Genomic DNA, 13,308 nt, shown 5'->3' on the forward strand with positions numbered 1-13,308 from the left:
AAGGTAACTATTTAAAAATCTTTTCACTGTCTTTCTGGACGCAGGTAAATTTTGTTCCCTGACAATGATGCAGAAGTGCATGCTGAGTTTGACATAACAAAGTGAAAGCCGGATCGGGAACTCACTGAAAAACACACCTATAATTTCTGGTGCATTTGTCTCTGCTGCTCAGGGAGTTATTCATGCTGAGGAGATTTCTGCCCATCTCTAATGCTGCTTCTCACAAGTTATTTCCCTTTACCAGATCTCTTCATCAGCTAGATTTTATTACCACAGTCCCAATATTTGCAAATTCTCAATTGTATTTTTTTTTTTCATAACACCTGTTATCTTTTCTTAAATGGTTGCTCAGAAATACACACAATTCTCCCCCCCCCCCCCCAATCTTTCATATGTAAGGGAGGCATTTGTTTAATGAGATTTTGATGGATCTCAGCTGCCAACTGGAAATGGCACAGTGGGTTTGTACATTTTCGACAGTAGCTTTTGTTCTCAGGCTATGGTTTTCCAACCTGCAGTTTACATGACACTCAACGCAAAAGCTGTTGTCTGAACTATAGTGATTTCTGCCTCTAATCTTCCAACACCTTCTCGTACTTTTAATATCCCTGGAGATGGTGACAGCTCAACAGGGCAGGGCCCTACGTGACCTGCTCGCACTGGCCCATTCGGAGGAGGAGGCTGGCCTGGAGGAGCTCTGGAGATCTGTTTCCACCCACATCATCTTGTGGTTACATTTTTCCTTCACAAATGGCAAAATTTTTCTCTCAACTAGTATTTTTTTTTTTTTTTAAAGATGCCATAGATACTGCCATTTGCTGCATTTTCAACTCATCTTGAATACTCAGAGGGGATTTAAAGTGCTTTTCAATGTGCATATTTGTTATTATTTCTTTACCAGAGGCCTTTTTACATTGACTATGTCCTGGAGTAATGTGTATATATCAGGCAGCAGGTACTGCATGACGCTGTCAAATTATATAAAGTACTATAATTTTTGCTAAAGAAGTGCAAATCTTTGCATTTTTTATGTATCCCAAATCTATTTCCTTATAAAATAAACACCTACCAGACACAATTTCTTCTTGGTGTAGGGATGCTCAGGGACGAGCTCACTTGCTTGCATGCTGCTCCCTGCCTGTCCCGCTCCCCCTCGTAGCTCTCAATTTTTGCTTAAGGGATCGGCGCCAAGCGATGGTGTGTGACCCCGCACCCCCGTGCCCGGGGGGACTGGTGGCTGTAGCCTGCTGGGTGTGACAACGCCGTGCAGACGCAAATGCAGCAGCCCAGGGTGACAGACCCCACTAAAGATGCTTTGGCTATAGCAGGTTACATGATCTACAGCAGGCGTGTTGGATGGAAATTCTTGCAAAATATTGGCTTGAAACTCCTATTCTTCCATCTATATAAAAATGAATCATGACTATAATGCTCATTTTCTATACTCCTTTCTAATTAGAAGTTACAACCAAGCTATCCGCCTACTTAGACCTTTCGATTTTTGTTCCAGTCTCTCCTGTTCCTGGATTTATGTACTATCAGTTATTAAAAAATCCTTCCCTTTCTGATATACATATTCACTAGATGCACTTTCTTTTGTCTGCACAATAAATATTACTGTGAAGCTCACCAGGAAATTAAAGCGGAGCCTGAAGCTGACTGTCCTTGGATGATGTACTGCGAAAGAACTGTGTCCTATGGGGATTATTCCAGTCCCCGAACATCATACTTCTTGTATCTAAACATCAAAATATGTTTTCTTCCAACTTCCAAACAGCAGTACACATATAAATTTTCTAATGGATTTTCTGTTTCGCTGTCACTTTAGCTGATCCAGTAGACAGAAATATAGCAGCAACCTCCACTTATTTTAAAAGTACCTTAACATTCCCAAAGTTGCTTTGAATTTGGTTTGATAGTCTGAGACTTTAAGTAACATAGGAAATTGCATAATAAGCACTTTCTTTTAAACTCCTTCCTGTTTTCCATTATGAGAATGATCGGTGTTGGGTGGGGGATTAAGAAAAGCTATTAAAGCCATTCTTCCAAGCAGGTTTTTCAAATTTAGTGAGAACAAAGCCTTGCAGTTGCAGAGGTCTATTCCCTTGTCCCCTCGCACTCCTTTCAGCTCTGGCTGAGCCATCAATTGCCCAAAATTGCTGTTTTCTTCCTCTCAGTTGTGTTCTTTAGGAGGCTGTCAAAACCAATGACAGGACAGGGCCGTTGTGCACGCATAACTGCACGAGTTCAGCACTTACCTTATTATTCTTTAAATAATAAAAAATGCAGTATGATAACCAGTGTGTTCTTAGTTCACAGCTGCAGCTTCCTCCTACAGACCCCGGTGCTGTTCTCCACAGAGTTACGAGCTGATCCTTTCCTAGGACAGGGCTATCTTTACAGTTTTAGCAATATAGTAGTATAGGTTAAAGATGGCACATGGGGTATTGAAGCTCTGCTGCTGGCCAGCCTGGGCTGGAGCTGTGTCTTGCCGAGCTCCATGGTCAGCCCTAGTAGCAGAAATGCAATTTTCTGCCACTGCTTCTGGGAAACAAGCTCAAAATGGGTTAGCATGTTCTTGAACATTTTGCCCTTACTTTCAGGCAGGATAGTGGTACAGGATTGAATGCCAGAGTGGTCGAGAAGGATAAAAGGGGATGTCTGTTCTCCATCCATCAGCAGCTAAACCACATTAATCAGTGTCATGAAAGCTGTTCCTGGCTTACATCCTGGCCTGAGTCCAGCTTGCTCTGGGACTGGTATATTGGTTTTGGATAGATTAGCTCTCAGTCATTCTTTAGCCGTCTTGCTGGGGAATTATTGCGCTATAATACAGTCTGTAATTACATGCTCACATGATATCTTTTCCATTCAATGCACAGGATGGAAACGTATGGAGAAGCGTTAAGGTTGCAGGGACAAGTTTGAATTTGACCTTCAAGTGCTTGCCTTTGTAATCTAGAAAACTTCATTTTAGCACAGCCTTTCAAAAATGACGTTAATTGTATAGTGGCCTCGTTTGCCAGGCTACGCCAAGCAGGCAAAGTTTCTGCTCTGACTGATGCATAGTCAAAATCCATAAAAAGTAAGGAGCACAAGTGAAATTCAGTCATGGACATGTGCAGGCAGAGAAGTTAGCAAGAAGCAATGCTTCCGACAGCCACGCAGTGAGGGGACACCTCATCAAGGGGTCAGTGCAGCCATTTCATTTGTACACACAAAGGGTGTGAAACCCCTTTTTCTCATGCACCTGAAGCATCTGGCTTCCTCCCGCTGTGATGCTCATGACACTGCAAAAGCATTCTCTGGGCCTGAAGTAGGTCTGCATGGCAGGACATGGTACCGTGCCAAGATGCATCCTGCGCTCGATGAGATGTGAGAAGGTGATGAGAGCACAGCTGGCACGGAGGAGCACCAGAGATGGCCAGAAGGGAACCCTTTATATCAGAGTACATACAGAACTAAGTACAATGAATTGCTTAGATACAAAGTGTGCTTTTCCCTGGGTGACTTTAAACCAAAATTGCAGCTGGTCTGCATCCCTGACCCATCCTCCCTCCCGCAGGCTCCCTTTCCATAGCTTCCTTCACCCAGTGATGCTTTGAGTGCAAAGTAGCCAGTTTAGAAGCTGCACCGTTAGATGTTCCAGGTACAGCACTTAAGCTCATTTCTGGCCTTCCTGACCCCTCAGTTATTTGTCATCAAAAGCACTGGTTTTGGTGACGGTCTGGATGATAACAGCGGCACCGAAAGGCTGGCCGCCCGGGGTGAGGCTGCCCGCCGCAGCCCAGCACATCTGACCTGTTCAGTAAGCAGAGATGCAAATCAAAAAAGGAAACGATGTTACTATAGCTCATTACGCTGAAATCCCATTTTAAATGCCATTATCTTTAGTTTTATCGTTCAAAGATTATTAAAGCCAGTCTCGGATTTTAATGTCCAAGGGGGAAAACAAACTGTGGCAACAAAAGCAATAGTGCAAATATTCAATAGGGCTTCGTAATGATGGACATTAGCACGCCTGACTTTCACATGTTCCATGCATGTGCAATAATTCACTGCTGAGATTACTGAAAAAGCTTTAAATGTGTCATAAATAATAACAGGCTGAGGTTTGTAAAATTTCTTTTGCTGAGGGAAGAAGCAATTAAACCATCCACTGGAAACTGTTAATATGTTCCATAATTATTAGTAGACAGCGATGCCATTTTTTTACCACCATCTCAGCGGGTATAATGCAATAACACCACACTCCACTGCTAAGCCCACTTGTCCTAAAGTTTGCCCAAGTAATTCTGTTTTTTGATTCAAGCAGAATTTTTTTCTCACAGTGTTGGTAGTTACTGCCTGCCATGTGCACCTATCTCCTCAAAGTGCTCAAAGTCTTATTTAAGTCTTATTTAAGTCTTATTTAAGTCTTATTTAAGTCTTATTTAAGTCTTATTTCTACCTAGGGAAGTGGTTGAGTCTCCATCCCTGGAGGTATTTAAAGAATGGATAGATGTGGTGCTCGAGGACATGGTATAGATGGACTTGGCAGTGTTAGGTTAACGGTTGAACTCGATGATCTTAAGGGTCTTTTCCAACCTTGACGAGTCTATGATTCTATGAATCTATGATTCTATTAACTTAACATGGAGGGCAAGATGGGCGCAGATGACTGTGGTGCCGGAGTCCTACCCGTGCCAATAACAATGTGTGTCTGAACTCAACTGAAAGCTTCTGTATGACAGAGCAATAAGGAAAACAGAATTTGTGCGAAAAAAGGCTCCTTTGGCACGGCACCTTTAAAGGGCAGGAAGGGACTGAGCCCATGAGTTTGGTTCCTTCTGGTCTTTCCTACTCTTCTCAATCCAGATGTTCTTCTGTATTTTGCAGCCTTGTAATAAATATGTCTTAAATTAAAATAACTTTGGTTTTGATGCTCCACATTCAAAATTTGTTTCTGTTGCACTAAAGGGATGATGGGTTAAGTTAACATTTTAGGACTAACTTAGGACTAATTTTAGGACTAACCAAAGCTAGTTTAGGACTAACTAACTAATTCTAGGACATTTTAGGACTACCATTTTAGGACCAACTTTAGGACTACTCGGGTCTTTGTTTCAGAATACCAGCACTGAGTTTCATACCAAAGGAATGAACTCTGTGCCCTGTTTGCAAAGAGTAGGTTTCAGCCACAGTTTGAGAATGGTGGCTCTTTGTCTTTGGGATTTTTAAAGGGATATTTTTTATTCTTTCTTGTGCCTGTTTATTCTTGTTTGTTTGATAGTTTGTGCAGGTTTTTTTCCCGGTTTTTCAGTTTCAGCAAAAGCTAAATGATTTAATTCTGTTTAGCCAGTCACTACCTCCTACTCTGAATTACCATGACAGCAGTTTTAATCTACAAGGTCTGCATCTGCTTTTATTTACTCTCCATGATGAAGCCACATTACTCTGTTCAGACATTGTCATAGTTACAAGTGCATGTTTAGCTGTGGACTGCAAGCTTGGACAGAGAAAATATTAAAATGTGCAGCAGATCCAGAGACGTCAATGGGATGGAAAGAATACATAGTAGTACTCAATTGCCAAGTCAGAGCCTGTTTCCAAGGAAAATGGATGTAAACTAGCTTTTGCATCTGTCTGGTGGGCATTTTATGATAGAGGTATTCAAAACAGATTCACTTTCCGCGGAAGAGACTTCCCTCGGGACTATTCCATCCCTCGGTAAATAACCCCTCTACCTCTAAGTCAATGAGTGCCAAAACAAAACAAAACAAAACCAAACCACTCCAGCTCTGATCCTCCAGGCCTTGAATGTGTGGAACATAAATGGACATGGGAGAGGGAGGGTGATTATACTCTTATTCAATTTTTTTTCTAACTTGCCATATCCAGCCAGGAGGGATACCCATACACAGATGGATTTGTCAAACGACACAGCTAACAGTAACAATAACAGAGAAACATGTCTAAAAGTCTGCTTTATAGACCTCCTTGGTTCCATAGCCTTGAACATTTAAGGTTCAAGGATTTAATATACCAGGGTCACAGTAATATGACTGTCATTTTTCTCCTTCTATTCTTTTAGAATTTCAAAAACATACTAAAAATCTTATTTTTTCACAATTTCTTTTTTCCTCCCCCCCCGATAATATTGCCTTTATCTTTAAAAAACAAAAATCATTAGAAAAATAGAGTAGTGTTCTTAAAGAGTAATGTAGCATTTACTGTCATCCACTAGATACATTAGAATCTATCTATGAATCTATATACACGCATATGCTCAAAGGAAAAGCCCCTGCAAAGCATAATTTAGCATCTCAGATATGGAGCAGAGGCAGTAGCAAGCTCTGACGCTCACGGGTGGTGCTCGTACCGATGCAGAGGGATCCCACGCTTATTCTCGGGTGCGGTGCCAATCACCTTTCCAAGCAGCCTGCAAAGCACAGAGAGCTGGTTTGTATGGTGAGTGACATCCAGGGAAAATACATCTCTGGAAGCAGTAACAACCATGTAGAAAAGAAATGGCTTTGGGGGTTTAAGCAACATAGGAACAAAAATAACCATAGGAATTGTGTAAGCCCATTAATGGATGGGGCTTACAAAGAATATTAACAGTGACGGACAAAAGTCAAGGCTATCAATGAATATTTTTTTTCTAAATTTATAAAAAAGAAGAATGATACCCTTGTGCTCTAAGGGGAAACTGAAAACTTTTCTAGTTTGTTCATCACCAAAGAAAAGACTAACATCCATCTGCCAGTGAAACAATGAGCCAGGACAGCTCGTGCTCGATGATTGCAGAGGTGATGTACGAGGTCTCTGCTCCACGGAGGCTCTTTTCTAACAAACCACCGAGTCAAAGCCTGTGACCTCTTCCTTTGCTCCCCAGACCTCGAGGTCTCTTGCTTTCCCACAGAAGGAAATGAGTTTCATTTGACACACATTTCTTCCTGACAAGCGCTTGCTGGTTGCCACTCGCCATGGGGTCAACTCCTGTGGTGCCCAGACCTCATCCCTGCACAGCCCATGGGCACCAGCACCAGGGCTGACCCCCATCTGCCTGCCCTGGGTCTCAAAACACTCAACCATCATGGCCATGCAACCTCCTCCTAGTGAAGGGTACGTTATGGCTACCTGAAACACCTGGGAGGGTCTTCAGTGGGAAATCTGGCGGAAAACCAGTCCATGACCCGTTGCCCTTACAGCTGCATGAGAAAAAACGGAGTGTCTCCTTTCCCTATTGCAAACAGAAAAAAAGAAACACGTAACATGCCAAATGCAACGAAGAGACAATAAATGTTGCTGGTATGGAAGGCTTAGCAGCGTGGTGGGCATTTGCAGCATAGTGCCAGGTTTGGAATGACGGTGATACTGTTCCGAAGGTCACTGTGGACAGAGCAGGTCATGAGAGAGGAGCGCGGTAGCAGGTAGCCATCCACACCTCTTAGCAGCCCTGGGAGAAGGTCGTTTTTATGCAGAAGCAACTAATACTTCCAAGACAGTTGTGCATTTTCAAGACTCAGAAAGGCATAGGATCAATTATTTTCCATCTTTCAAAAGACTATATATCTTTAAATATCTTAGTGCATACGTGCAATGCTTTCAGTACAACTGCGACTTTTTTACTGCTTAAGCTTTCCATCTCTCTGTTTAGATTACATTAAATTTCCTTTTCCTTCTCCCTTCAAAAAACAAGATCAAATAATGAATTATATTGTGGCTCTGGAAAACAATGAGGTTTTTGTTGTTTACTAATTTCTGTCATCTCAATACTAATCAACAAAGTGGTGATATTGCATTTTCACCTATGATGTGTAAAGGTGATCAAGCTCACAGTGTATGACAGACTCATTCTGTATGTATTTTTCATCAGCAGTTCCCTTAATAGATATAATGATACGTGTTTTCATTTCTAGCATATGTTGCTTGTCTTTCCAGCGTGGCAGTTCCTGAAAGGCTGATACCCTCCAAGATGACAAATCTGACTGTGGCGCAGGAAGCATGAAATCTTCAAAGAGCAGCGTATCTTTGCTGTGAGTGCTGTGTGCATCTATGTGCATCGCGCAGTGGGAGGGTTTCCTGGGGAAACCACTCACTTAGGGAGTAATTAATGTAAATCACTGCTCCACATGTTCATATATACACTTGTTCTGCTTCAAGAAGCTTGCTGTACAAAGAAGGAAAACTGCATAAAGAGACAGCCATGATCTGCTCAAAAAGGAATAAACCCAGCACGTACCAAACCTGAGTGGGACCTGAAAGACCTTGGGGGAAGGTAGGGAGTTATGATATGCATCCAGGAAAGCTGCACCTTCTCTCTACAACATATATTTGCCTAGTAATACTTTTGCCCTAAATAAACGGCGCTCTACTTTTTAAAAAAAAAAAAGAAGTGCCGAGGACTCATAGTTGCCATTGCCTGGGAGACAGGCGAGAAAGGAGGAGCATCGCGTTGATCCACACTGGGAAGGGACAAGCCAAGGCTGTTACTCCCAGGTCTGAAACCTTCACTGCTGTGCTCCCGGAGCGCCCAAAGATAGTGGCATGCACTGCAGCTTTAAAATACAGAGCAGTTTTGGTACTCAGGGAGAAGAGGGGGTGCCACCTTAAGCATAGTTGTAATTTTGGGCCCATCCCCTGCATAACTCCAAGATCAGTATTTTAAAAAACCCTGATTTCTAGGTCTGCATTATCACCTCCAGAAGCTGAAGGCTTTGTGGTCACCAGAGGACCATACAGAGACGTGCAATGGCATGGGTCAAAAGCAACTCCTGGTAGAGAGTAACCTGCGGTCCTGAAGAAGCAGGAGTCTCGCTCCATACCCTAGGCTGCACCATCTCCCAACAGAAAGCAGTCCTGGGTGAATTATTAACACATCTGATTATAAAGCTCAGAGCAAAGTTTGTAAAAAAGGCTCTCAGCATGTTTTCTGTGGTGATTCTTGTGTACATTTGTTATTTAAATCTATCTTCCATTTTTCTGCATACTAAATTTGCTAGTGTTAGCTAATCTGCTTTGTGTCAGATGAAAGTTAAGATGATATGAATACTTAAAAGTTCCATTTGATACAAATTTTTAGATAAGACACAGTGAAATGGAAGAAATTTCTGAAATAATTCACTTGACATTTCTCTACAGTTAATTTCCATCATTTTCACTTTACTGGCATCTCTTTTTCCCTGCAAATTCTCCCATCCAGGTTGTAAGTTCTGCAAAATATGATAGCAGTCAAAGATGACCCTTTCAAAACAATTTAGGTGACACAGATACCCAAGACTCAGTTTCAAAAAAGAGTTACAATGCCTCATTGAAAGTCAATTCAGGTTTCTAAGTTGGTTGATCCCTTTCAAAGAATTTGCCCAGCCATCTTGCTTTCCCATAGACATTTTTAGCAAACACTCTGATCTTCTCTCTTTTGAACTCTTTCTTATACAGGCTTGTAGTGTACGAGTAGCTTGTACACGTCTGAGCCACACAATGCCTCAGCAAGTTTGCAGATGGTGCAAGACCAGGAAGAGCAGCTGATGCACCCAGCCAGAGGGACCTGGCCCGGTTGGAGACATGGGCCAGCAGGAACCTCACGAAGCTCAACAAAGGGAAATGCTGAGTCCTGCCCCAAGGAGGAAAAACCCCACGCACCAGGACATGCTGGGGACTGACTGGCTGGAAAACAGCTCTGCAGAAAATGGCCTGGGGGTCTCAGTGGGAAACAAGCTGGCCATGAACCAGAAAAGCACCCTTGCAGTAAAGAAAGCCACCACCATCCTGGGCTGCATGAGGCAAACTCTTGCCAGAAGGTCAGGGGAGGCCATCCTTCCCTTCTGCTCAGCACCGGTGAGGCACATCTGGAGCACTGGGACCAGTTCTGGGCTCCCCAGAGAGAGACAAGGACTTACTGGAGTTCGTCGCGTAAAGGACCGTGAAGATCATGAAAGGACTAGAGCAGGGAGATAGCTCAGATGGTTCAGCCTGGAGAAGAGACGGCTCAGGGGGCTCTTATCTGTGTCTATAAATACTTGATGGGGCAGTGTAAAGAAGATTAAGCCAGACCCTTCTCAGTGGCCCCCAGTGACAGGACAGGAGGCAGAAGGCACAGATTCAATTCCTGAAAAAGCTTAAATATAAGTAAAACTTTTGGCTGTGAGGATGGCTGAACACTGAAGCAGGCAGCCCAGGGTGGTCGTGGGGTCTCCATCCTTGAGATGCTCCAACCCTCCTGGACACATCCCTGAGCAACCTGCTGTGGGGACCTGCTGGGAGCAGGGTGGGACAGAGACCCCCAGCTCCTGCCAGCTGCATCCCCCATGGGGGTCTGTGGTTTTACAGTTCTTCAGATGACTGACAAACAAATCAAGTTAAACTCAGTCCTTCAAGCCAAAATGATAAAAATATATCCATCTCACTTGATATGAAAAATTCATGTACATCCAGGAATCTGCTTCAAAAAGTAACTTCCATTATCAGATATTCAGAGATATTACCTACCACATTTAGCAATCCTTCCCTCCCCCAGGTGAACTAAGCAAACAAATTGGCTCTGTAAAAGCTTCTTGTAAAACCACATTATATTTTTTTCTCATCAAATTACTATGAACAATGACAAATAAGACGATATCTGGATATCCGTAGTGCGTGGGCAATTTCTAATTGTTCCTGGAAGATGGGAAGGAAATTGATGTTACTCTTGACTTTGTGTTTTATTTTAATTTTATATACAGCATTTTCCTTTTCCATTTAACAGAAACTTGATTGCAAAAGGGAAAAAAAAACCACCAAACACCAGAATAAAACCAAAGTGTGATTCAGTGCAGTCTAGTCACTTCTAATCGCCAGATAGTAGATTTGAGGGGGGAATTCCTCACTATATAATGGATTTCTTTGAATAGGAATGAATTGTGCATATTGGCCCAGACTCACCTGCAGAGTGGTGCCCTCTCAGCCCACAGCTGATGCCAGAAATTGAATTATATGCTTTTTCTCAGCTTTTGATTATCATCAGTAGAAGTATTGCCCTATGGGAGTGGTTACTCGGTGGTCCCCTGCCCTGCAGCGTGCTGTCTCCCATTGTCAGAGAAGGGAGACCTTGGGGGACGGGAATTCACTTCAGCCACCACCGAGTGCCTCCTCACGGGGGGATTTCTGTTTTGCCTCAATAATTGATATTTCCCAAACAGTGCACACAGCTTTTGTTGGAAATGCTCCTTGCAATCCTATTAAGATACTTTTTAGCTTTCCAAAATGCAAGGAGGTAAAATATAAGCTTAAGTAGCTGGCTTGACATAATTCAATCATTTATACCTTAGATGGTCTTAGAAGGGAAAATGCCACCATGGCATTTTTGTCAGAATATTTGAGTTGTTTGGTAAAATTGGTTTCCATATTAATTAAGATCAAGGTTAGCTAACACTAATAATAACATAACTATGGTAATAAGCTACCACATGATGATGAGAGACTGACAAAAGCATAAATTAGCAATTCATGTGGTCATTATGAATACATATTTGTTGATAGTATAAGGTATCTAGCAGTGGAGAAATTTTGGGAAAGTAGAACAGACAAAAATATGGTATCAAAGGCAGGTAGGAGACTGGTTCTTTGGAAATGTTCTTATGATTTTTTCAACACCATCCCTTTACCACATAGTGTTAATTTGAATTATGCTGAAATAAAGCTGTGACTTTCTGTGATAATCTCAGTATGCATGTGAAATTTAAGGGAAAGAATGAATATAGTGTCATGTCTAAACTCAATCTAATGTAACAATCCTGGTTTTATTTTGAAAAAAATTTTTTTTTCAATTAAAGTAATTTTGTTCAGTATTTTTTGGTCCAGCTTGCTGGTGGCATGCCAGTATAAATTTACATTTCCTTCCTCTGTTTTCACTCTTGTAAATCATGCAATTCCATACCAAACTTCAGCACCCAGTGTTATTTTTCTGCCCAGTGAACCTGAGATTTGTGCACTGGATGAGAGAAAATGAACTGATGGAAATCTTGTATTGCTTAACAAACACGAGGGCCTCTCAGATTACGGAAGCCAAGAGCTCAAGACTAAAAAAATGTCCTTTTGTTTGCTATGGCAACTTTCCAACACATTACAAGATCTCTCGCCTACATCCATAATTATTTCTCCTTCTGGACTACTGCGGCAGATGGGTGTATTAAATATCAACATAAAGCTCGATTCATATTGCCAGAATTGTGATGCTTATTAGCAAAGTTTAAAATTCAGAATGGTAATAAAGGATATTGTTCCTCACTTTCTGTGTGTGCCTAACCTGAGATTTGAGGTCTAGTTTGCAGGTGGGTCTGGTTACTCATCTGGATATAAAATCAGCTGAAGAGCAGCGCCGGTAGCGCCGACAAAGCTGTGCCGCACCCGTAAGAGGGTTTGGCAGAGGCTGTCAAAGCTGTTATGGTTGCAGACGCTCAGGTTGCACAACATTAGATATATCCCAGAAAAATGGCCCTGTTCAGAGAGCTAGTCCCCGAATTAGCAACCAGGATTATTGCTGGAACTGCAAATAGCTCAAAAGCAGAGTTACTGGGTAAGACCAGGCTTCACAAGATGCTGGTGAAGTCTCTCAGTGGGCATGGGGAGAAGTGGGCAGAGCTGGTCCTGCCCCTGTGCTGGGCTCTTGCGGGGCACGGTGCACTTGTGTCACCCATGGATTTTCTCCACACACCAGAAGTCCCAAATCCCACTCAAGCCCCTGCCATGGCAGGTTTGCACTGCTGCTGCGCTCTGCAATTAACACTGCACGATGGCAGGAGCAATCAACACGCTCAGTGTTTCTGCCATGGGTAGCAATGCACAGTGTTATTTCACAACTGAACAGAAAGCTCTTACTCCAGAGATAGAAACCACCCCCGAGAGCAAAACCTCCACCCATGAAATCCCCCCCAGAACACTCTGCGGTGTCAGGCTGGCTTTGTGAGCCACCCGTGGCTACCGCAACGTTCAGGTGACCTGCAGCAGAATGGCTGCTCTCTGTCTACAGGAATGAATAAATAAATAAATCAGTGTCAATACAGTAGCTCAGGATGGACAGTTCCAAAAGCAGAGTGGTAAACAGAAGAGTGAGAGAAGCCCAAGGCAAGTTCTTCACAGATGAGCATGGACATGTAGCGCAGACCCTTCGTCCCCTTCTTCGGCACTTGCCCATCCTGATCACCTCATGGGCTCAGCCGACCTCTCAGGACCCACGAACCCTTAAAACCTGGCCTGTGACTTCATTTTGGCTTCAACTAAACTGAATGCAACACAGTTGCCTTAAACTCTTTCTTTAATAAAACTTATGAACAGCAAATCACTGCA

This window comes from Platalea leucorodia (genome assembly GCF_965183815.1).
Source record: "Platalea leucorodia genome assembly, chromosome: 4".
Classification (NCBI taxonomy): Eukaryota; Metazoa; Chordata; class Aves; order Pelecaniformes; family Threskiornithidae; genus Platalea; species Platalea leucorodia.